General features: G+C 43.0%; 1 pseudogene; it reads right to left on the minus strand.

The window, feature by feature from the left end:
* Positions 1 to 417: 417 nt before the first annotated feature.
* Positions 418 to 1,850, minus strand: LOC131748506 (melanoma-associated antigen B4-like; annotated as a pseudogene).
* Positions 1,851 to 23,371: the final 21,521 nt, after the last annotated feature.

Below are 23,371 nucleotides of genomic sequence, written 5' to 3' on the forward strand. Positions count from 1 at the left end.
AAAATCCTATTCCAATGCCATGTTACCTTATTCTGTAGCAAAAGGAAAATACTGAAGGCTTTTCAGGTTTGTTTTTTTTTTTTTTTTACAAATAGCAAACTCTTACTCTTAAAACTGAACAGCAATAAACATGACATCTATGACATTAATACACTTAGATTCTGAAGGAAAATAAACCTTCAGTGAAGTAATAACATTTGAAAAGATACTAAACATCTCTATCATAAATCTATCTATCTAGCTAGCATCTCTCTACCTACTTACCCACCTATCATCTGTCTATCTTTAACTAGGTATTCTTCATGTGGAAAAAAGAAAAAAAGATGTATATTTTATTAAAACTGCACCTAAACTACCATACTACTTAAAACTCTAAGAACATATATGTTTTGTTCCCTCCACCAATACTATTCTGCACTATTTAGGAGCTTGACTGCTCTCTTCCACAACACAGTGAACAAACTGCCCGCCGCCTCCCTCCCTAGATGTGGGAGTAGCTGCACGCCTTCGCCCTGGAAGTGCACTGCCCTCAGCAACAGCTGCAGCCCTGGCCGCGGCTCTCACTCTTGCTCTCTCTTCCTCATCTTTCAGAGCCTCCTCATAGAGCTCTGGGAAGGCACTGGGGACGCTACCAGTGATCTTGGCCACAAACTCGAGCACTTTCATCTTGCTGGTTTCAGCGTGGGCTCTCGGGCCCCACCGGAACTCATAGCGCGGAGGATCGCTGTTGGGCACCTGGCGGTACGTCAGGTACTTCTGCTGCACGAAATCTTTGCTGATGAGCCTCCTGGGCTCCCCAAAGATCAAGTGCCTCCTCCCAGCATACAAACCCAACGCATTGAGGAATTCCCAGATCTCCTCCTCGGTGGCACGGTTGCCCTTCGTGAAGATCGTGCCCAGGAGAATCATCAGGAGACCGGACGTGGGCAGCCCCGTCTCATCACTCAGACTTCCCTCACTTGGGAGAGGCAGCTTGCTGACGAGGATGTAGCAGTGATTGCTGGGGTCAACTTCCTTCAGCTCAAGGCCAAAGACCAGCTCCATGCGATCAGAGGTTCTCTTGAGGATCTCAGGGAAGTGCTTCTTGTACTTCTTGCTGAAAAGCTTCAGCATTGCTGCCTGCTGGATGGGCCCCTTCGTCTTGTACTTCTCCAGCAGGAACTGCATCAACATGCCAACCTTCCTGGAAAGAGGATCTCTGCAACTGCTGTGGGTGGAAGGTGCTGCCTGGGAGGTACTTGCACTTTTCTCATCTTGGCTCTGGGCACCCTCTTCAGATCCTGGGTATGAAACCCCTGCATCACGAGAGCTAGTGGCTGGGGCTCCCTGGGGCTCCCTGAGGCTCCTGGCAACAGGGGAGCACGGGGAAGTACCCCGAGAAACAGAAGCAGGGCACGAGGGCGACTCTTCTCTCTCTGCCGCCTCTGCCGCCTCAGTGGCCTGGGCACCCTTGAGACTCTGAGTCTCCTGCCGGGACTGGTGGCGTTTCTTGTGGGCACGGCGCTTGCTCTTCTGGCCTCGAGGCATGATGACACCGGTCAGGGCCAGCAGGCGGGAGTGTGGGCAGGAAGGCAGGCACTGAGGGCACCTGGTGGAGGAACAAGGAGATGCTTTGAGCACCTTCAGCCGGGAGATTGCTCCCTGGCTTTAACCAAGGCCGCCTCTGCGGGGTCCTTGAGGGCACTGCTCGAGGACCCACAGGGCTCCTGTTCTCCTGCCCAGCCTGTCCCCCTGAGACCCCTGTGAAGGACGGTAGAGTGAGCCTTGGGGCACAGCCAGCCAGCCCTGCCTGGGCAGTACGGGGGTGACGGTGGGGGCTGGCAGGGGAGGTAGGTCCCCGCGGTTCCCATTCAGAGTCAGGATGACAGTTGTTGGCAGGACTCCCCCACCCCACGCACCCCATCCCCTCTGCTGCTCTGAAGCTGACACCACCATCTTCCATGACACCCAGGAGGAGGAAAGGAGGGAGCGTTCAGCCCACCACCGAAGGGTCCTGCGACCCTCCTGCTACCTGGTGGCCCGCCCCTTCAGAACAAAGCTCTAACCTCCCTTGGACCTGGCACCGGAAATTACGGGCACTCTCAGCCTGACAGTCCTTTCTTGGGAGTTTAAGGGTTGACAGGAGGGGACAGGCCATATTCTCTCTTGTCCCTTCTCTTCGGGGTGGGTGACTCCCTTAGTCCTCACTCGGGGTCCTCCCTGGACGGCCGGTGCCGCCTGGAGCTCCTCTCTTGCCCCGAGGGCCATCTGCTCGCACAGTGCCGGCACCTCCTTGAGTCTCATTAGGAGGCAGTGAGGGTGACCACGCGGCCGCATGTGGCAGAGTTTTACCAAGCCTGCAGCGCGCGGCAGACAGGTGGAGGCCCTGTGGTTGGCGGCCCCACGGGTCCTCACTCAAGGGCTTGGGCTGACTCTTGGGAGTGCTTAGGGACGCGCCTTCTGCTGGCCTGTACCTCCCCTCTCAGACAGCAGCCCTCCCTTCTCCGTGTGTGGCCAGAAGGAAGCGGCTGACAACAGGGGAGGGGTTCTGAGGTGGCCCTGCGACGGGGAGGACGCTCCTCACCCTGACTCCTCCCGTGCCCTGGAAATCCTCCCTCTGCTGACCTGCGGCCAGCCCCTCAGAACAAGGCCCCCCTCCTCCCTGAGTCCCGCGTCCGTCCGCGTTCGCACTGAGGGAGCCCCTCAGTCTTTAGACCTGCCCGGAGGCTCCCAGGCCGACGTCAGGGGCGGGGTCCGCGTGGCCGCCATTCTGGGGTGTGGAGCCCCTCTATCCTCACGATGGTCCCGTCCTTCTCTCTGCAGGGCCTGGGGCGCTCCCTCTACTGAGCTGAGCCAGGGTCCACCAGCCTCAGAGCGAGGCCTTCCTTGCCCGAGACCCCGCGGGGGAAGCGGATGGACCTGGGGCCTAACAGCCAGGCCCGAGCCTCTCGGGCCGAGAGCAGGGGCCGGGAGGGCGGGTCCCATGTGGCCGCCTCTTTTCGGAGGGAAAGGGGATTGGGGGTGTCGGGGGTGTCCCCGCACTTCTAACTGGGGTTACCTCACACTCTGACACCTGACGAGACGTGGGATTCCTCACGCGGCTCACCCTCGCCGGACGGCAGCTCTCAAAAATGGCTGCGCCCCCATAGCGTGGGTAGGAGGACGTCACATCCGGTCATGCGCACCTGGGCTCCAGGAGGACAGCAGGGGCGGGCCGGGGTCCGGGTGGGGCGGGCCGGGGTCCGGGCGGGGCGGGGCGGGGGGGGATGGGGGTGGGGTGGGGTAGGGGGTGGTTCCGGGGTAGCTTCCCGCAGGACTGGCACGAGGGCGTTTCATTGACTCTTGACAGGTCCTGGGATTTTTCCTGGACTCTGCTGAGCTGAGTCAGTAGGCGTCACACCTTGGCTCTCATTTCTGTCGGCACCCCCAGCTGGAAGTATCTGGGGGCCTGAGCCTCACAGCCATGCCTGGGTCCCCGGAGACTGACACTGAGGGCTCTTTGGGGCCCCCTCTTCTATGGTGGGTGCTGCTTTCAATCCTTTCTCAGCGTCTTCTCTTGACTCCCCGTAGGTGCTGCGCTGCCTCCCGTCTGCTGACCCGAGGCCAAGGCCTCACATCAAAGACATCAAGTCCCTGAGACTGCTGGTGTGGAGTGCGGGCACATCTCATCTGGACACTTCTGCCTGGAGCCTCCCAGAGATGGCTGCTGCAGGTAAGATGAGCTGAGGGGAAAGGAGGCGAGAGACTCTCTTCTGTGGTTTGGATCCCATCAGGTCTCACTCAGGGTCCTCACATTGACTGCTGGCCGGGCCTGCGATTCCTTCCTTCTCTGGTGTGAATCCATCCCTGTCCCCAGCCAAACCCCACAGAAACCCAGAGGAGTTAGTGAAGGGGCGCCGTAGCCTGACAGTTCTCACTGTGGTCTCTCTTTGTTGACATCAGGGGCATTGCCCAAAAGTTCAGAAACGACTTTCTGTCCTTTTGTACAACTACTGTGTTACTTGCTTTTTTCTTTTAGTCCGTGTGGGATAGTCTATTAAGATGATCATGTAAAAAGGCCAGTTGTCATCCACTAACAAAGTTTCAGATGGTTATTTCACAGCCTGTGGACCATACTGCCACATCCAGCCCAATCTTTGGTGTCCCATGCTCCTGGCATGCGGGCTCTGAAATGCTGCCTTAGATTCCTTCAGTGAAGCAGTAGAGATTCATGGTCCCAGAGCACAGTGGAAGAATCAAGGGCTCAAGTTTAAAGGCTTTTCTCTAATCAATCCTGTCATCTGCCTCTCTTGCAGGCTACAGACCTATCTCGAATTCAGGGCATCCCCCTTCCTGCCCACACTCAGGTTGTAGTTCAGTGGAGACTTATTGTTCCTCAGGGATTATTTAGTTTTGTGTTTCTGCTTTTGTTAACGTTTTTTCTCTATTCTTTCTGTAATTTTTCCATGGTTGATTTTGGGTACAGGTAACAGTAGCCCATGTTTGATTGTCATCAGCTGCTATGGATAAGGTACTAAATCTGTAAATGAATTAAGGAAAATCGATATTCTTAGAATATCTGTGCCTCACGAATACCTGTAACATACTATTCTCGTTGAGACTTCTTTTTCCTAAGTCAATCAGGAAATTCTTATTGTTCCCTCCATGTAGATTATATACATATTTGCATGGTTTCTTCCTAGGTATTTTTTTATATTGCTGCTTTTGTCTGTGGTGTATTTTCTTTTTTTGATTTTTTTTTTTTTTTTTTTTTTTTTTTTTTTGTGGTACGCGGGCATCTCACTGTTGTGGCCTCTCCCATTGCAGAGCACAGGGTCCCGACACGCAGGCCCAGCGGCCATGGCTCATGGGCCCAGCCGCTCCGCGGTATGTGGGATCTTCCCAGACCGGGGCACAAACCCGTGTCTCCTGCGTTGGCAGGCAGATTCTCAACCACCGCGCCACCAGGGAAGCCCTTTTTTTGATTTTTTTAAACATCTTTATTGGAGTATAATTGCTTTACAATGGTGTGTTAGTTTCTGCTTTATAACAAAGTGAATCAGTTATACATATACATGTATCCCCATATCTCTTCCCTCTTACATCTCCCTCCCTCCCACCCTCCCTATCCTACCACTCTAGATGGTCACAAAGCACTCAGATGATATCCCTGTGCTATGTGGCTGTTTCCCTCTAGCTATCTATTTTACGTTTGGTAGTGTATGTATGTCCGTGCCACTCTCTCACTTTGTCCCAGCTTATCCTTGCCCCTCCCCCGTATCCTCAAGTCCATTCTGTAGTAGGTCTGCATTTTTATTCCCGGTTTGCCCCTAGGTTCTTCATGACCATTTTTTTCTTAGATTCCATATATATATGTGTGTGTTAGCATACGGTATTTGTTTTTCTCTTTCTGACTTACTTCACTCTGGATGAGAGTCCCTAAGTCCATCCACCTCGCTGCAAATACCTCAGTTTCATTCCTTTTTATGGCTGAGTAATATTCCATTGTATATATGTGCCACATCTTCTTTATCCTTTCATCTGTTGATGGACACATAGGTTGCTTCCATGTCCTGGATATTGTAAGTAGAGCTGCAATGAACATTTTGGTACATGACTCTTTTTGAATTATGGTTTTCTCAGGGTATATGCCCAGTAATGGGATTGCTGGGTCATATGGTAGTTCTATTTTTAGTCTTTTCATGAACGTCCATACTGTTCTCCATAGTGGCTGTATCAATTCACATTCCCACCAACAGTGCAAGAGGGTTCCCCTTTCTCCACACCCTCTCCAGCATTTACTGTTTTTGTAGATTTTTTGATGATGGCCATTCTGACCAGTGTGAGATGATATGTCATTGTAGTTTTGATTAGCATTTCTCTAATGATTAATGATGTTGAGCATTCTTTCATGTGTCTGTTGGCAATCTGTGTGTCTTCTTTGGAGAAATGTCTATTTAGGTCTCCTGCCCATATTTAGATTGGGTTGTTTATTTTTTTCATATTGAGTTGCATGAGTTGTTTGTATGTTTTGGACATTAATCCTTTGTCACTTGCTTCATTTGCAACTATTTTCTCCCATTCTGAGGGTTGTCTTTTGGTCTTGTTTATGGTTTCCTTTGCTGTGCAAAAGCTTTTGAGTTTCATTAGGTCCCGTTTGTTTATTTTTGTTTTTATTTCCATTTCTCTAGTAGGTGGGTGAAAAAGAATCTTGCTGTGATTTATGTCATGGAGTGTTCTGCCTATGTTTTCCTCTAAGAGTGTGATGGTGTCTGGCCTTACATTTAGGTCTTCAAACCATTTTGAGTTTATTTTTGTGTATGGTGTTAGGGAGTGTTCTAATTTCATTCTTTTACATGTAGCTGTCCAGTTTTCCCAGCACCAGTTATTGAAGAGACTGTCTTTTCTCCACTGTATATTCTTGCCTCCTTTATAAAAGATAAGGTGACCGTATGTGCGTGGGTTTATCTCTGGACTTTCTATCCTGTTTCATTCATCTATTTATGTGTTTCTGTGCCAGTACCATACTGGCTTGATCACTGTAGCTTTGTAGTATAGTCTAAAGTTAGGGAGCCTGATTCCTCGAGCTCCATTTTTCTTTCTCAAGATTGCTTTGGCTATTCGGGGTCTTTTGTGTATCCATACAAATTGTGAAACTTTTTGTTCTAGTTCTGTGAAAAATGCCAGTGGTAGTTTGATAGGGATTGCATTGAATCTGTAGATTGCTTTGGGTAGTTGAGTCATTTTCATATTGTTGATTCTTCCGATCCAAGAACATGGTATATCTCTCCATCTAGTTGTGTCATCTTGAATTTCTTTCATCAGTGTCTTATAATTTTCTGCATTCAGGTCTTTTGTCTCCATAGGTAGGTTTATTCCTAGATATTTTATTCTTTTTGTTGCAGTGGTGAATGGGAGTGCTTTCTTAACTTGCAGGTTTTTCATCATTACTGTATAAGAATGCCAGAGATTTCTGTGCATTAATTTTGTATCCTGCTGCTTTACCAAATTCATTGATTAGCTCTAGTAGTTTTCTGGTAGCATCTTTAGGATTCTCTGTGTAGAGTATCATGTCATCTGAAAACAGTGACAGCTTTACTTCTTCTTTTCCTATTTGGATTCCTTTTATTTCTTTTTCTTCTCTGATTGCCGTGGCTAAAATTTTCCAAAACTATGTTGAATAATAGTCGTGCGAGTGGCAACCTTGTCTTGTTCCTGATCTTAGTGGAAATGGTTTCAGTTTTTCACCATTGAGGACAATGTTGGCTGTTGGTTTGTCATATATGGCCTTTATTATGTTGAGGAAAGTTCTCTCTATGCCTACTTTCTGGAGGGTTTTTATCATACATGGGTGTTGATTTTTGTTGAAAGCTTTCTCTGCGTCTGTTGAGATGATCATCTGGTTTTTCTCCTTCACTTTGTTAATATGGTGTATCACGTTGATTGATTTGCATATATTGAAGAATCCTTGCATTCCTCGGATAAACCCCACTTGATCATAGTGTATGATCCTTTTAATGTGCTGTTGGACTCTGTTTGGTAGTATTTTGTTGAGGAGTTTTCCATCTATGTTCATCAGTGATATTGTCCTTCAGTTTTCTTTCTTTGTGACATCTTTGTCTGGTTTTGGTAACAGAGTGATGGTGGCCTCATAGAAAGAGTTTGGGAGTGTTCCTCCCTCTGCTATCTTTTGGAAGAGTTTGAGAAGGCTAGGTGTTAGCTCTTCTCTAAATGTTTGATAGAATTTGCCTGTGAAGCCATCTGGTCCTGAGCTTTTGTTTGTTGGAAGATTAATCACAGTTTTAATTTCAGTGCTTGTGATTGGTCTGTTCATATTTTTGATTTCTTCCTGGTTCAGTCTCGGAAGATTGTGTGTTTCTAAGAATTTGTCCATTTCTTCCAGGTTGTCCATTTTATTGGCCTAGACTTGCCTGTAGTAATCGCTCATGATCCTTTGTATTTTTGCAGTGTCAGTTATTACTTGCCCTTTTTCAGTTCTAATTCTATGGATTTGAGTCTTCTTGCTTTTTTTCTTGGTAAGTCTAGCTTTTGGTTTATAAATATTGTTTATCTTCTCGAAGAACCAGCTTTTAGTTTTATTGATCTTTGCTATCGTTTTCCTTCATTTCTTTTTCATTTATTTCTGATGTGATCTTTATGCTTTCTTTCCTTCTGCTAACTTTGGGGTTTTTTTGTTTTCTTTCTCTAATTACTTTAGGTGTAAGGTTAGGCTGTTTATTTGAGGTTTTTCTTGTTTCTTGAGGTAAGATTATATTGCTGCAGACTTCCCTCTTAGAACTGCTTTTGCTGCATCCCATAGGTTGTGGGTGGTCGTGTTTCATTGTCATTTGCGTCTAGGTATTTTTTGATTTCCTCTTTGATTTCTTCAGCCATCTCTTGGTTATTGAGTAGTGTCTTGTTTAGCCTCCATGTGTTTGTATTTCGTACAGATTTTTTCCTGTAATTGATATCTAGTCTCATAGCGTTGTGGTTGGAAAAGATACTTGATACGATTTCAATTTTCTTAAATTTACCAAGGCTTGATTTGTGACCCAAGATATAATCTATCCTGGAGAATGTTCGATGAGCACTTCAGAAGAAAGTGTATTCTGTTGTTTTTGGATGGAATGTCCTATAAATATCAATTAAGTCCATCTTGTTTAATGTATCATTTAAAGCTTGTTTTTCCGTATTTATTTTCATTTTGGATGATCTGTCCATTGGTGAAAGTGGGGTGTTAAAGTCCCCTACTATGATTGTGTTACTGTTGATTTCCCCTTTTATGGCTGTTAGTATTTGCCTTATGTATTGAGGTGCTCCTTTGTTGGGTGCATAAATATTTACAATTGTTATAGCTTTTTCTTGGATTGATCCCTTGATCATTTTGTAGTGTCCTTCTTTGTCTCTTCTAATAGTCTTTGTTTTAAAGTCTATTGTGCCTGATATGAGAATTGCTACTCCAGCTTTCTTTTGATTTCTATTTGCATGGAATATCTTTTTCCATCCCCTCACTTTCAGTCTGTATGTGTCCCTAGGTCTGAAGTGGGTCTCTTGTAGGCAGCATATATATGGGTCTTGTTTCTGTATCTATTCAGCCCATCTATATCTTTTGTTTGGAGCATTTATTCCATTTAAATATAAGGTGATTATCGATACGTATGTTCCTAGTCCCATTTTCTTAATTGTTTTGGGTTTATTATTGTAGGTCATTTCCCCCTCTTGTGTTTCCTGCCTAGGGAAGTTCCTTTAGCATTTGTTGTAAAGCTGGTTTGGTGGTCCTGAATTCTCTTAGCTTTTGCTTGTCTGTAAAGGTTTTAATTTCTCTGTCAAATCTGAATGAGATCCTTGCTGGGTAGACTAATCTTAGTTGAAGCTTTTTCTCCTTCATCACTTTAAATATGTCCTGCCACTCCCTTCTGGCTTGCAGAGATTCTTCTGAAAGATCAGCTCTTAACCTTATGGGGATTCCCTTGTGTGTTATTTGTTGTTTTTCCCTTGCTGCTTTTAATATTTATTCTTTGTATTTAATTTTTGATAGTTTGATTAATATGTTTCTTGGCGTGTTTCTCCTTGGATTTATCCTGTATGGGACTCTCTGTGCTTCCTGGACTTGATTAAGTGTTTCCTTTCCCATATTAGGGAAGTTTTCAACCATAATCTCCAAGTATTTTCTCAGTCCCTTTATTTTTCTCTTCTTCTAGGACCCCTCTAATTCGAATGTTGGTGCGTTTTTTTGTTGTTCTTGTTTGTTGTTTTGTTTTTATAAATTTATTTATTTTATTTATTTATTTTTGGCTGCGTTAGGTCTTTGTTGCTGAGCATGGGCTTTCTCTAGTTGCAGCGAACGGGGGCTACTCTTCATTGCGTTGTGTGTGCTTCTCATTGAGGTGGCTTCTCTTGTTGTGGATACTGGGCTCTAGGCATGTGGGCTTCAGTAGTTGTGGCACACAGGCTCAGTAGTTGTGGTACACAAGCTCTAGAGCGCTGGGTCAGTAGTTGTGGCACATGGGCTTAGTTACTCTGTGGTATGTGGGATCTTCCTGGACCAGGGCTTGAACGGGTGTCCCCTGTGTTGGCAGGCGTATTCTTAACCACTGCGTCACTAGGGAATTCCGAATGTTGGTGCGTTTAATGTCTCAAAGGTCTCTGTGACTGTCCTCAATTCTTTTCATTCTTTTTTCTTTATTCTGCTCTGCAGTAGTTATTTCCACTATTTTATCTTTCAGGTCACTTATCCGTTCTCCTTCCTCAGTTATTCTGCTATTGATCCCTTCTAGAGAATTTTAAATTTCATTTATTGTGTTGCTCATCACTGTTTGTTTGTTCTTTAATTCTTCTAGGTCCTTGTTAAACGTTTCTTGTAATTTCTCCATTCTGTTTCCAAGATTTTGGATCATCTTTACTATCATTATTCTGAATTCTTTTTCAGGGAGACTGCCTATTTCCTTTTCATTTGTTAGGTCTGGTGGGTGTTTGCCTTGCTCCTTCATCTGCTGTGTGTTTCTCCGTCTTCTCGTTTTTCTTAATTTACTGTGTTTGGGGTCTCCTTTTCACAGGCTGCATGTTCGTAGTTCCTATGGTTTTTGGTGTCTGTCCCCAGTGGCTAAGGTTGGTTCAATGGGTTGTGTAGGCTTCCTGGTGAAGGGGAGTAGTGCCTGTGTCTGGTGGATGAGGCTGGATCTTGTCTTGTGGGCAGGTCCACATCTGGTGGTGCGTTTCGGGGTGTCTGTGGACTTATTATGGTTTTCGGCAGCCTCTCTGCGAATGGATGGTGGTGTGTTCCTGTCTTGCTAGTTGTTTGGCATGGGGTGTCCAGCAGTGTAGATTGCTCGTCGTTGAGTGGAGCTGGGTCTTGACGTTGAGATGGAGATCTCTGGGAGATGTTCACCATTTGATATAATGTGGAGCTGGGAGTTCTCTTGTGGACCAGTGTCCTGAACTTGGCTCTCCTACCTCAGTGGCACAGCCCTGATGCCTAGCTAGAGAACCAAGACCCTGTCCTCCACACAGCTCAGAATAAAAGGGAGGAAAAAAAGAAAGAAAGAAAGAAAGAAAGAAAGAAGATAAAATAAAATAAAGTTACTAAAATAAAAAATAGAAAATAATTATTAAGAAAAAAAAATTTTAAGTAATACAAAGTAAAACAAATGAACAGACAGAACCCCAGGACAAATGGTAAAAGCAAAGCTATACAGACAAAATCACACACAGAAGCCTGCACATACACACTCACAGAAAATAGAAAAAGGGAAAAAATATATATATATATTTTGTTGCTCCCAAAGTCCACCTCCTCAATTTGGGATGATTTGTTGTCTATTCAGGTATTCCACAGATGCAGGGTTCATCAAGTTGATTGTGGAGATTTAATCCACTGCTCCTGAGGCTCCTGGGAGAGATTTCCCTTTCTCTTCTTTGTTCGTACAGCTCCTGGGGTTCAGCTTTGGATTTGGACCAGCCTCTGCATGTAGGTCGCCTGAGGCCGTCTGTTCTTCTCTCAGACAGGACAGGGTTAAAGAAGCCACTGACTTGGGGGCTCTGGCTCACTCAGGCTGGTGTGGGGGGAGGGAGGGGTACTGAGTGCGGGGCGAGCCTGTGGCGGTAGAGGCCAGCATGACGTTGCACCAGCCTGAGGCGCGCCATGTGTTCTCCTGGGGAAGTTGTCCCTGGATCCTGGGACCCTGGAAGTGGCGGGCTGCACAGGCTCCCGGGAGGGGAGGTGTGGAGAGTGATCTGTGCTTGCACACAGGCTTCTTGGTGGCTGCAGCAGCAGCCTTAGCACCTCATGCCCGTCTCTGGGGTCCGCGCTGGTAGCCGCAGTGCGCACCCGTCTCTGGAGCTCCTTTAAGTGGCACTCTTAATCCCCTCTCCTCGCGCACCAGGAAACAAAGAAGGAAGAAAAAGTCTCTTGTCTCTTCGGCAGCTCCAGACTTTTTCCCAGACTCCGTCCTGACTAGCTGTGGTGCACTAGCCCCCTTCAGGCTGTGTTCATGCAGCCAACCTCAGTCCTCTCCCTGGGATCCGACATCCGAAGCCCGAGCCTCAGCTCCCAGGCCCCACCTGCCTCGGCGGGTGACCACACAAGCCTCTCGGGCTGGTGCGTGCTGGTCGGCACCGATCCTCTGTACGGGAATCTCTCCGCTTTGCCCTCCGCACCCTGTTGCTGCACTCTCCTCTGTGGCTCCGAAGCTTCCCCCCTCTGCCACCCGCAGTCTTCTCCCGGGAAGGGGCTTCCTAGTGTGTGGAAAGCTTTCCTCCTTCACAGCTCCCTCCCACTGGTGCAGATCCCATCCCTATTCTTTTGTCTCTGTTTATTCTTTCTTCTTTTGCCCTACCCCGGTACGTGGGGGAGTTTCTTGCCTTTGGGGAGGTCTGAGGTCTTCTGCCAGTGTTCAGTAGATGTTCTGTAGCAGTTGTTCCACATGTAGATGTATTTCTGATGTATTTGCAGGGAGGAAGATGATCTCTGTGTCTTACTCTTCCGCCATCTTGAAGCTCGTGGTGTATTTTCTATTAACATGATCCAAGGAATTGTTGATTTTGTTTCCGGCCAGTCTCTTGATTTCGCTGTGGTGATCTTTTTTTCCACCAGGTTTCTGAAGTTCCTTATATGTTTGACTATTTTCTGTGCCTCTTCCCTTAGAGTTTTAATTAGAGGATTAAATTATTAGCATTGTTATCTTTTGCTTTTTGTTACTCATGACTCTTATTTATTTGGTATTGTTGTATATAGCTCTGTACTGGCTATGTGTTCTTGTCCAGATTTTTTTCTAGTTTTTAAATTAATCGCCTTTTTTAAAGAACAGATTTAGGACTACAGAAAATTAAGCAGATAGTGCAAAGAGTTCACCTACAGCCACTTTCTTCTTCCAGTTAGTTTCTCCTATTATTAACATCTTGTATTGGTTTAGTGGATACAAGTTCATTTGTTATAATTGATTCACTAATAGTGATACATTATTATTGACTATTGTCCACTGTGTATAACACATTTCACTTTTTGTGCTTTACATTTCTATGGTGGTTGACAAAGGCATGACGTCATCTACTCACCAACAGAGCATCATGCAGAAGAGTTTCACTGCCCTAAAACTCTCCCGTGCTCCACCTGTCCATCCCTCAAAACCTCACTTTGAGCCCCTGACAACTCTGAACTTTTTACTCTCTAAAGTTTTGCCTTTTCCAGAATATAATATTGATGGAATCCTACAGTATGTAGGCTTTTTATTCATTTATTTATTTTTAGAACATCTTTATTGGAGTATAATTGCTTTACAATGGTGTGTTAGTTTCTGCTTTATAACAGAGTGAATCAGTTATACATATACATGTGTCCCCTTATCTCTTCCCTCTTGCGTCTCCCTCCCTCCCACCCTCCCTATCCCACCCCTCTAGGTGGTCACAAAGCACCGAGCTGATCTCCCTGTGCCATGCGGCTGCTTCCCACTAGCTCTCTGTTTTTTGTTTGGTAGTGTCTATATGTCCATGCCACTCTCTCCCTTTGTCACAGCTTACCCTTCCCCCTCCCCGTGTCTTCAGGTCCATTCTCTAGTAGGTCTGCGTCTTTATTCCCATCTTGCCCCTAGGTTCTGCATGACCTTTTTTTTTCTTAGATTCCATATGTATATGTTAGCATACGGTATTTGTTTTTCTCTTTCTGACTTACTTCACTCTGTATGACAGACTCCAGGTCCATCCACCTCACTACAAATAACTCAATATGTAGGCTTTTTAAACTAGCTCCTTTGGTTCATCAATATACATTTAAATTTCTCCAAATCTGTTTGTGGTTTGAAATGTCATTTGTTTTCACGGCTGAATAGCATTCCATCATATGGACTACCACAGTTTGTTTACCCATTCATCTGCTGAAGGTCATCTTGGTTGATTTCAGTTTCTGGCAACTAGAATTAGGGAACTATTAGCATTTGTTTGAAGGCTTTTGGATGGACATAAGTTTTCAACTCTTTTGAGTAAATACCTAGGCATTTAATTGCTAGATCATATGATAAGATTATGTTTAGTTTAAGAGAAACTTCCAGGGCTTCCCGGGTGGCGCAGTTGTTGAGAGTCCGCCTGCCAATGCAGAGGACACGGGTTCGTGCCCTGGTCTGGGAAGATCCCACATGCCGCGGAGCGGCTGGGCCCATGAGCCATGGCCACTGAGCCTGCATGTCCGGAGCCTGTGCTCCACAACGGGAGAGGCCACAACAATGAGGCCCACATACCGCAAAAAAAAAAAAAAAAAAAAAGAGAGAGAAACTTCCAGACAGTTTCCACTGTTTCTCTATCACTTTGCATTCCCTTTAGCACTGAATGAGAGTTCCTATTTGTCCCCATCCTTGCCAGCATTTGGTATTGTCAGGTGTTTGTTTTTGTTTTAGCCATATTAATAGGTATCTCATTGTTGTTTTAATCCTCAATTCCCTGAAGATATGTGATGTTGATCATCTTTTCGTATGCTTTTTGCCATCTGTGTGTGTGTGTGTGTGTGTGTGTGTGTGTGTGTGTGTGTATTCTTTTTTGTGGTACACGGGCCTCTCACTGTTGTGTCCTCTCCCATTGCGGAGCACAGGCTCCGGAAGCGCAGGCTCAGCGGCCATGGCTCACGGGCCCAGCCGCTCCACAGCATGCAGGATCCTCCCGGACCGGGGCACGAACCCGTGTCTCCTGCATCGGCAGGTGGATTCTCAACCACTGCGCCACCAGGGAAGCCCCATCTGTGTATATTTTTGGTGAGGCATCTTTTCAGCTCTTTTAACCACTGTTAAATTGACTTTTCTGTTTTCTTATTGTTGAGGTTTTTTAAGAGTTCATTGTATTTTTTTTATTTTTTATTTTTTGTGGTACGCAGGCCTCTCACTGTGTGGCGTCTCCCATTGTGGAGCACAGGTTCCAGACGCGCAGGCTCAGTGGCCATGGCTCACAGGCCCAGCCGCTCTGTGGCACGCGGGGTCCTTCTGGACTGGGGCACGAACCCGTGTGCCCTGCATCGGCGAGCGGACTCTCAACCACTGCGCCACCAGGGAAGCCCCCATTGTATATTTTTGATTCATGTTTCTTATCAGATGTATGTCTTACAATTATTTTTTCCCAGTCTGCAGCTTGTCTTTTCATTCTCTTAATAGTACCTTTAGTAGAAGTTTTTAATTTTAATGAAGTTCAGCTTATCATTTTTCTCTTTCATGGATTGTGCTTTTGGTGTTGTGTCTGAAATCTCGTTGCCAAACCCAAGATTTTCTCCTATATTACCTTCTGTTTTTTGTTTTTTGTTTTTTGCCACTCTGCATGGCAGGCAGGATCTTAGTTCCCTGACCAGGGATCAAACGCATGCCCCCTGCAGTGGAAGTGCAGTCTTAACCACTGGACCATGAGGGAAGTCCCTGGATGTTTTTTTAATTTTGAGTTTTCCATTTAGGTCTGTGAGTATTGTATTGAGTATATAAATCAACTTGGGAGTAACTGACATCTCAATGATCTTGCATCCGCCTATCCATGAACATGGAGTGTTTCTCTGTTTATTTAGATCTTCTTTAATTTTTTTCAGTGACGTTTGTATTTCTCATATAAATCTTATACATATTTTTTTTTAAATTATTTATAATCAATCTTTTTTTGGTGCTAATGTAAATGGCATTAGGTTTTTCAATTGCTAATTCCATTTGTTTACTGGAAAACAATTGACTGTTGAATATTAACCTTGGCTTATTAATACCAGAAGTTTTCTTGTTGTTGATTATTTGAGATTTCCTACATAGACAATTAGGTCATCTGTGAGCAAAAACAGTTTTATTTTTTCCTTTAAAATCTGTCTATCTTTTGCTTCCTTCTCTTATCCTATTGCGTTGGCTAGGACTTCCAGTACACTGTTGAATAGGCATGGTGAGAAGGGATATCTTAGCCTTGTTCCTGATCTTAATGTGAGAGCATCTATCTTCTCAGTATGAAGTAGGATGTTTTACCTGTTTTTTTTTTTTAGATGTTCTATTCAGTACATGAAGCTGAGCCAATGCCTCTCTACTTCTAGTTTGCTGGGAAATTTTATGTTGAATGGGTATTGGATTTTATCAAATTTTTTTCCTTCATTTATTGATATGATCATGTGATTATTTTCTTTAGCCTAGTGATATGATGAGTTATCATTACTGATTTTTTCAAATGTTGCACACCTGAAATAAATTCCACTTAGTTGTGGTATATAATTCCTTTTATACATTGTTAGATATGTTTTGCTTATATTTTGTTGGGGAATTTGCATCTATATTCATGAGAGATATTGGTGGTCAATTCTCCTTTCTTTTAATTTCTTTATCTGGTTTTGACATTAGAGTGATGCTGGCCTCCTAGAATGAATTAGGAAGTGTCCCCTCTGCTTCTGTTTTCTGGAAGAGACTGTAGAGAATTGTTTCCATTTCATCCTTAAATTTTTGGTAGAATTCATCCGTGGAATCGTCTGGGCCTGGTGCTGTCTTTATTGGAAGCTTATTAATTATAGATTAAATTTCTTTAATAGATACAGACCTATTCTGATTTTTTATCCTTGTATAGTTTTGGGAAATTGTATCTTCAAGCAATTTGTCGATTTAACTTTTCAAATTTGTAGGCATAGAGTTGTTTATAATATTCATTTATTATCCTTTTAATATCTGTGGAATCAGTAGTGATGGCCCTTATTTCATTTCTGCTATTAGCGATTTAATTGTTGTTTTCTCTCTTTTTATTTTCCTTGAGTAGCCTGGTTAGAATGTTATCTTGTTTTTTTCTTTTTTTTCTTTTGGATATGTTCAAAGAAACAGCTACTGGTTTGTTGGGGTTTTTTTTCCCTTTCTTCAGTGTCATTGATTTCTGATTTGATTTATTATTTCTTTTCCCTCTGCTTTTTTTTCTCTTCTTTCACCAGTTTACTAAGGGAGAAGCTTAAATTAATTGATTTTAGATTTTTCTAGTGTAGACATTCAGTGCTATACATGTCCCTTTAAGTACTGGTTTTGCTATATTGCACAACTTTTGATAAGTTGTAATTTTGTTTTCATTCAATTAAACATATTTAAAAATTTCTCATTAGATCTTCCTTTTGGCCCATGTGTTATTTAGAAGTATATTGTTTAATCTCCAAATACACTTGATTTTCTTGCTGTTGTTTTGTTATCAATTTCTAGTTTATTTCCATCTCAGAATGAGATCATTCTTTGTATCATTTATATTCTTTTAAGTTTGATGACGTGTGTTTTATGGCATAGAATGTGATCTATCTTGGTGTATGTTCCATGTGGACTTGAAAATAATGTGTTTTCTGCTGTTGTTAAGTATTCTATGCATGTCATTTAGATCGAGTTAATTGATGTTGGTTTTCAGTTCAACTGCACCTTACTGATTTTCTGCCTAGTGGATTTGTCAATTATGAAAAGAGATGTGTTGACATCTCCTTCTATAAGAGTAGATTTGTCTCATCAGTGTTTGCCTCGTGTATCATAACAGAATTTTTTGGTGCATACACATTAAGGGTTGCCATGATTTCTTTGAGAACTGGCCACTTAATCATTAAGTAATGCCCATCTTTATTCCTGACTTTCTTGTTCTGAATACTGCTTTGTCTGAAATAAATATAGCCAGAGCTGATGTGGGTTTTTTTTCACTCATATTAGCATGGTAGAGTTTTCTCCATCCCTTTACTTTTTTTTTGAATTTTATTTTATTTTTTTATACAGCAGGTTCTTATTAGGTATCTGTTTTGTACATATTGGTGTATATATGTCTACCCCAGTCTCCCCATTCATCCCACCCCGGCTTGGCCCCCCTTGGTGTCCATACGCTTGTTCTCAACATCTGTGTCTCTATTTCTGCCTTGCAGACCAGTTCATCTGTACCATTTTTCTAGATTCCACATGTATGCATTAGTATACGATATTTGTTTTTCTCTTTCTGACTTACTTCACTCTGCATGATAGTCTCTAGGTCCATCCACGTCTCTACAAATGACCCAATTTCGTTCCTTTTTATGGCTGAGTAATAACTCCATTGTATATATGTACCACATCTGCTTTATCCATTCATCTGTCAATGGGCATTTAGGTTGCTTCCATGACCGGCTCTTGTATCCATCCCTTCACTTTTAATCATTTCATGTCTTTATATTTAAAGTGAGTTTCCTATGAACAGCATAGGGTTAGGTCTCCTTTGTTTTCATTCTTTTTATCAATCTCTACCTTTTAATTGGTATATTTAGACCATTCACATTAAACGTGATTATTGATATAGTTGGATTAACATTGACCATATTTGTAACTGTTTTCTACTCATTGAGCTTACTCTGTTTCTTTTTTAATCTCCTGCTCTTTTTCTGCCTTCTCTAGTTTTAATTCAAGATTTAATGTTATTCCGTTTGCTCTCCTCTTTAGCATATCAGTTATACTTTTTAAAAATTTCTAGTGGTTTCTGTGGCGCTTGCATTATACATTTCCAACTTATTCAACTCCTCTTTCAAATAACACCATCCTGCTTCACGGTTAGTGCAAGTATCTCATAACAGTGCAAGTATACCATTTCTGCCATTTATTTCTCTTATCCATAATGTATAATCACTGGATGCATTGCTGTTATATTATTATTTTGAAGAAATACTTATCTTTTTTGATCAGTTGAAAATAATAAAAATAGAAGGCTTTATTTTACCTTCATTTATTTCTTGTGTTACTCTCTTCCTTTCTTTATGTCAGCCATAGCTTCTGACCTATATCATTTTCCTTTTCCCAGAAGAACTTCTTTTAACGTTTTTTACAAAGTAGATCTGCGTGACAAATTTCCATCAGTTTTTGTCTGTCAGCGAAAGTCTTTATTTCTCATTACCGTTGAAGGATTTTCTCCCCCTGGCTACAGAGTTCTAGGTTGGTGTTAGTGTTTCTGTTGTTGTTGTTGGGTTTTTTTCATTTCAATGCTTAAAAAAATTTAACTGTGGTCTTTTCTTGATAGCATCGTTTGTGAAGAGAAATCTTGGTAATTGTTACCCTTGATCCTCTATAGTAAGTTCTTTTTTTCTCTAGCTCATCTCAAGAATTCTCTTTTTGTTTGGTTTTCTGCAGTTTGAGTATGATATGCCTAGGTGTAGATTTTTTTTTTTTTTTTCTATTTATCCTGCTTGGTGTTCTCTGAGCTTCCTAGATCTGTGGTTTAGTGTCTGTCATTAATTTGGGGAAATTCTCAGTCATTATTACTTTGAAAATTCTGCTTCTTTCCGTTTCTTCTCAGATTATTCCCACTATGCATATGTTACATCTCTTGTAATTGTTCCACAATCCTTGGTTACTCTTTTCTTTCTTAAAATTCTTTTCTTTTCTCTTTGCTTTTTAGTTTGAGGAGTTTCTATCAACGGATATCTTTAATTTCATTGAGTCTTTCCTTGGCCATGTGCAGTCTACTGGTGAGCCTATCAGTGGTATTCTTCATGTCAGTTAGGATGTTTGTTGATTTCTCCCATTTCCTGTTGATGCTTTCCTACAGTTTCCATCTGCCTACGTACATTACCTACTATTCTTCCATGTTGTTCACTTTTTCCATTAGAGGCCTGGCATATGAATCATAAGTATTCTAAAATTCTAGTCTGATATTCCAGATTATCTCCTATATCTGAGTGTGGTTAATTTACTTGCTTTGTTTAATCAGACTGTGCTTTTCTGCCTTTTAGCATATCTTATAATTTTTCTTTGAAGGCTGGACTTAATGTATTGGATAATAGGAACCGATTTAAAGGGCGTTTAGCATGAGCGTTTGTGTTTATCTGCATAAGAGTTATGTCGTGTTTACTGTTTGCTCTTACTGTAGGCGCCTGAGATTTCAATTTCCTTGAGTGTTCTTGTTGTCTTTGGTTTTCCCTAGGAACACCTTCATAAGTGGTCTAAGCCTTGCAGTTCTTTCAGCAGTAATCCTGTGGTATTATATTGGAGCCTTGTTGATGCAGTGGTAAGGTGTACGGGAAGTGTTCTATAATCCTGTGATTAGCTCTCCATGTTTTAGTGGCTCTGTGCCCCTGGGCTATTGCCTTCACAAATGCTTCTCAGCTTTTATGCCCCCTGTTATGTGACATAGGAAGTCTGGAGGGGGCTGGAGTTAGGATTTTCCCTTCATCCAAGTTAGTTGGTTTAGGAAAGTACACAGAACAGAAACATCTGGGCCTGTGTTTCAAAATGGTTACTTTTTCCTAGGTGTCTTTCAGAAGGGTTTATGTCCCCCTCATGCCAGAAGCATCAGGAAATTTTTCTTGGATCTTTACCGTGAGAACCTGTTAGGATACCAGAAGGTAAAACTCACAGAAGTGTGTGGGCTCCCCTAAGGCTAGGCTCCTAGGATTTTGGGGCTCTGAAGCTTGTCGCACATGGCTTCCAGTGTTGCATCAAGTACAATGCAAATTTTTCTACTCCTTCCTGGATCCAGGACTTTCTGCTGCCCGTGAGCTGTGATTTCCCTGTATTTGCCTGCATCTTCAGTTTTGAAGCATTGGTTTTCCCTGTAACTTCAATTCTCTGATGGATCTAAGAAGAGTTGTTGATTTTCAGTTTGTTCAGCTTTTTGACATTGCGAGGATGGGAGTGATGACTTCGAAGATGTTCACAAGGCAGAGCAGGAGAATTCTTGTCAAATAGTAGAGATGGTACCACATATCCGTGTCTTGTTTCTTATTTTATTGGGAATTCTGATAACATTCCACATTTAAGTATGCTTAATATGTATAGATTTTACAGAAGAGAAATTCCCAACTCATGTAAATTTGCTAAAAGTTATTACCATGGACTGGTGTAAAATTTTTATCAAAGGCCCTTTCTTTTTTTTCTTTCTTTTTTTTTTTTTTTTTTTGCGGTATGCGGGCCTCTCACTGTTGTGGCCCCTCCCGTTGCGGAGCACAGGCTAGGCTCCGGACGCGCATGCTCAGCGGCCATGGCTCACGGGCCTAGCCGCTCCGCGGCATGTGGGATCTTCCTGGACCGGGGCACGAACCCGTGTCGCCTGCATCGGCAGGCGGACTCTCAAACACTGCGCCACCAGGGAAGCCCCAAAGGCCCTTTCTTTACCCCTGCATATAATTAAATTGTGATATCGTGATTTATACTAGGAAATATATATATTTGGTCTTCGTCCCCAGAACTGCTAAAACTGTTGGCGTTTCCTAAGTGAAAAGAGCAAGAAAGGTGAAAGGAGTGTTTCATGTTACTCCTAACAAGCCCCTTTCAACCACACCTGAATTTATGTTAATGAGGTGACTTTTGGAAAGCCCCTAAGGGTGGGGGGCTGCCTGGGGGACCCACCATGTGATCAGGGGCTAGGAACTTTCAGTCCTACCCGCTGACCTCTGAGGGAAGAAGGGCTGGAGATTGACTTAATTACCGGTGGCCAATGATTTAATTAATTATGCCTGTGTAATGAAGCCTCCATAAGAATCCTAAGCAAAATGGTCTGGAGAGCTTCCAGTTTGCTGAACGCATGTAAGTGCTATGAGGGTGATGTAGCTGGAGAGGGCATGAGAGCTCCACACCCCTTCCCCACACCTCACTCTAAGCATCTCTTCCATTTGGCTGTTAGGGAGTCACATCCTTTTATAATAATCCAGTAATCTAGTAAGTACACTGACTTTCCTTGAGTTCCTTGAGCCACTTTAGAAAATTACCAAACCCAGGGAGGGGGTTGTGGGAGCCCCCAATTTATAGCCAGTCAGTCAGTATTATGGGAGGACCTGGGTTTGGATTAAGTGTGGGGCAGTCTTGTGGGAATGAGCCCTTACCTCGTGGGATCTGATGCTAACTGCAGGTAGATATTGTCAGAATTGAATTGAATTGTAGGATACTCAGCTGGTGGTAGAGAGTTGGTTTGTGTGAGCAAACCAAAACAAAACAAAAAACCCCTACATTTGGTGTCAACAGGCTTGAGAATAGAAGTGTAGAGACAAATATTCTTCCCCTTTAGAAACGCATTTTCTCCTTTCTCTGTTAATGCAGTGATTTCCAACTGTCAGTATTTTCTAACATGATATCTTTGTGTTCCTTAGTCATAGCCCATTTCTTCATTTAATCACATGGTTATGTGTGAGTATCCTTTTATTGGGGCATTCTTATCTGGACTTTGTATCAAGGAGGGCTAGCCTATTAAAATGGTTGATCCGTTTTCCATCTTGTTGTATGGTTTGGAAGAATTCAAATAAGTTGGTGATTAGTTTTTCCTTGATCATTTGGTGTGAGGGGGCTCCAAACCTGGATTGTCCTGGAACATTTTGATGGCGCTCTGGGTTTGGACTACATTTTCACTTTAGTGATTTATAGTTTGCTAAAAATTGTTCCATTTTACTTGGGTTTTCAAGTTTAAAGGCATGATACTTATAATAAAAACAATCATATACAACATTACAGAGAATAAAACGATGAACCCAATATACCTGGAACTCAGCATCAAGAATCCTCAATAATTGTAGGAAAGAGCTTGTTCAGATTAAGGCGTACTGATTTACCAGTTTGTTTGCTGGCACGTTCACTCCTGAGACAAAGCTGTGTGCTTCCATTAGGAGATACATAGTATCTGTTTTCTGCTTCCTGGTGGTATTGACAGTTGGTGAGGATCTTCACCCTTATCCATTAATCCATTAGGGGCTGTAGAATGGTGATTCTCTCATTCCGTCTGATTCTGTCATTCCATTGATTTTACATACATACATATACCTATCTATTATATATATATATATATATATATATATATATATATAGTATGTATAGTGGGATCAATCAATTGATTGCATTATATATAATATTAAAAATATAACTCAGTGATATATATCCACATAACCTTTGAAAGTGAATAATTCGGTGGCATCACTGCATTCACAATGTTGTACAATCACCGCCTCTATCTTGTTCCAAACATATTCCTCATTCCAAAAGGTGACTGCTACCCGAAAACTGGGTTTGCCTCTTGGTGGGTGTCGAGCCAAATACACCGCCAAGTGAAAGAGCAGGAGAAGGAAGGATTTATTACTTGCAGCAAGGAAGGAGAACCCTGGGGATCTTTCCCAAAGCAGTGTTTCCCTGGACAGCAGAACCGGGGAAGTTTTAAGCTAAGGGTACATGCATATTCATGAAGGGGCTTGAGCAGAGGAGAATTCAGCATAGAGTTGGGGCAAAGGTCAACAGAGTCCGAGCTTTATAGGGCTTTGAAGTCACAAGGGTCAGAAAAGATTACCGTCATCATTCCTTAGGTTCCAGTTGCTCTGATGGTGGTTGATCATTCGAGGGGGGTTTGAATTCCGCAGAACAGCTGAAGATTGTGCTTCAGGCTAATCTTTACCCTTGAAAAGACTGGGAGTCTTAACAACTGATTTATTCCCTTTGCTACTGTTACTACTCCTGCCTGGTAACAGTCTTTTGTTGCTGCATTCTTT

This window comes from Kogia breviceps, chromosome X (genome assembly GCF_026419965.1).
Source record: "Kogia breviceps isolate mKogBre1 chromosome X, mKogBre1 haplotype 1, whole genome shotgun sequence".
NCBI classification, from domain to species: Eukaryota; Metazoa; Chordata; class Mammalia; order Artiodactyla; family Physeteridae; genus Kogia; species Kogia breviceps.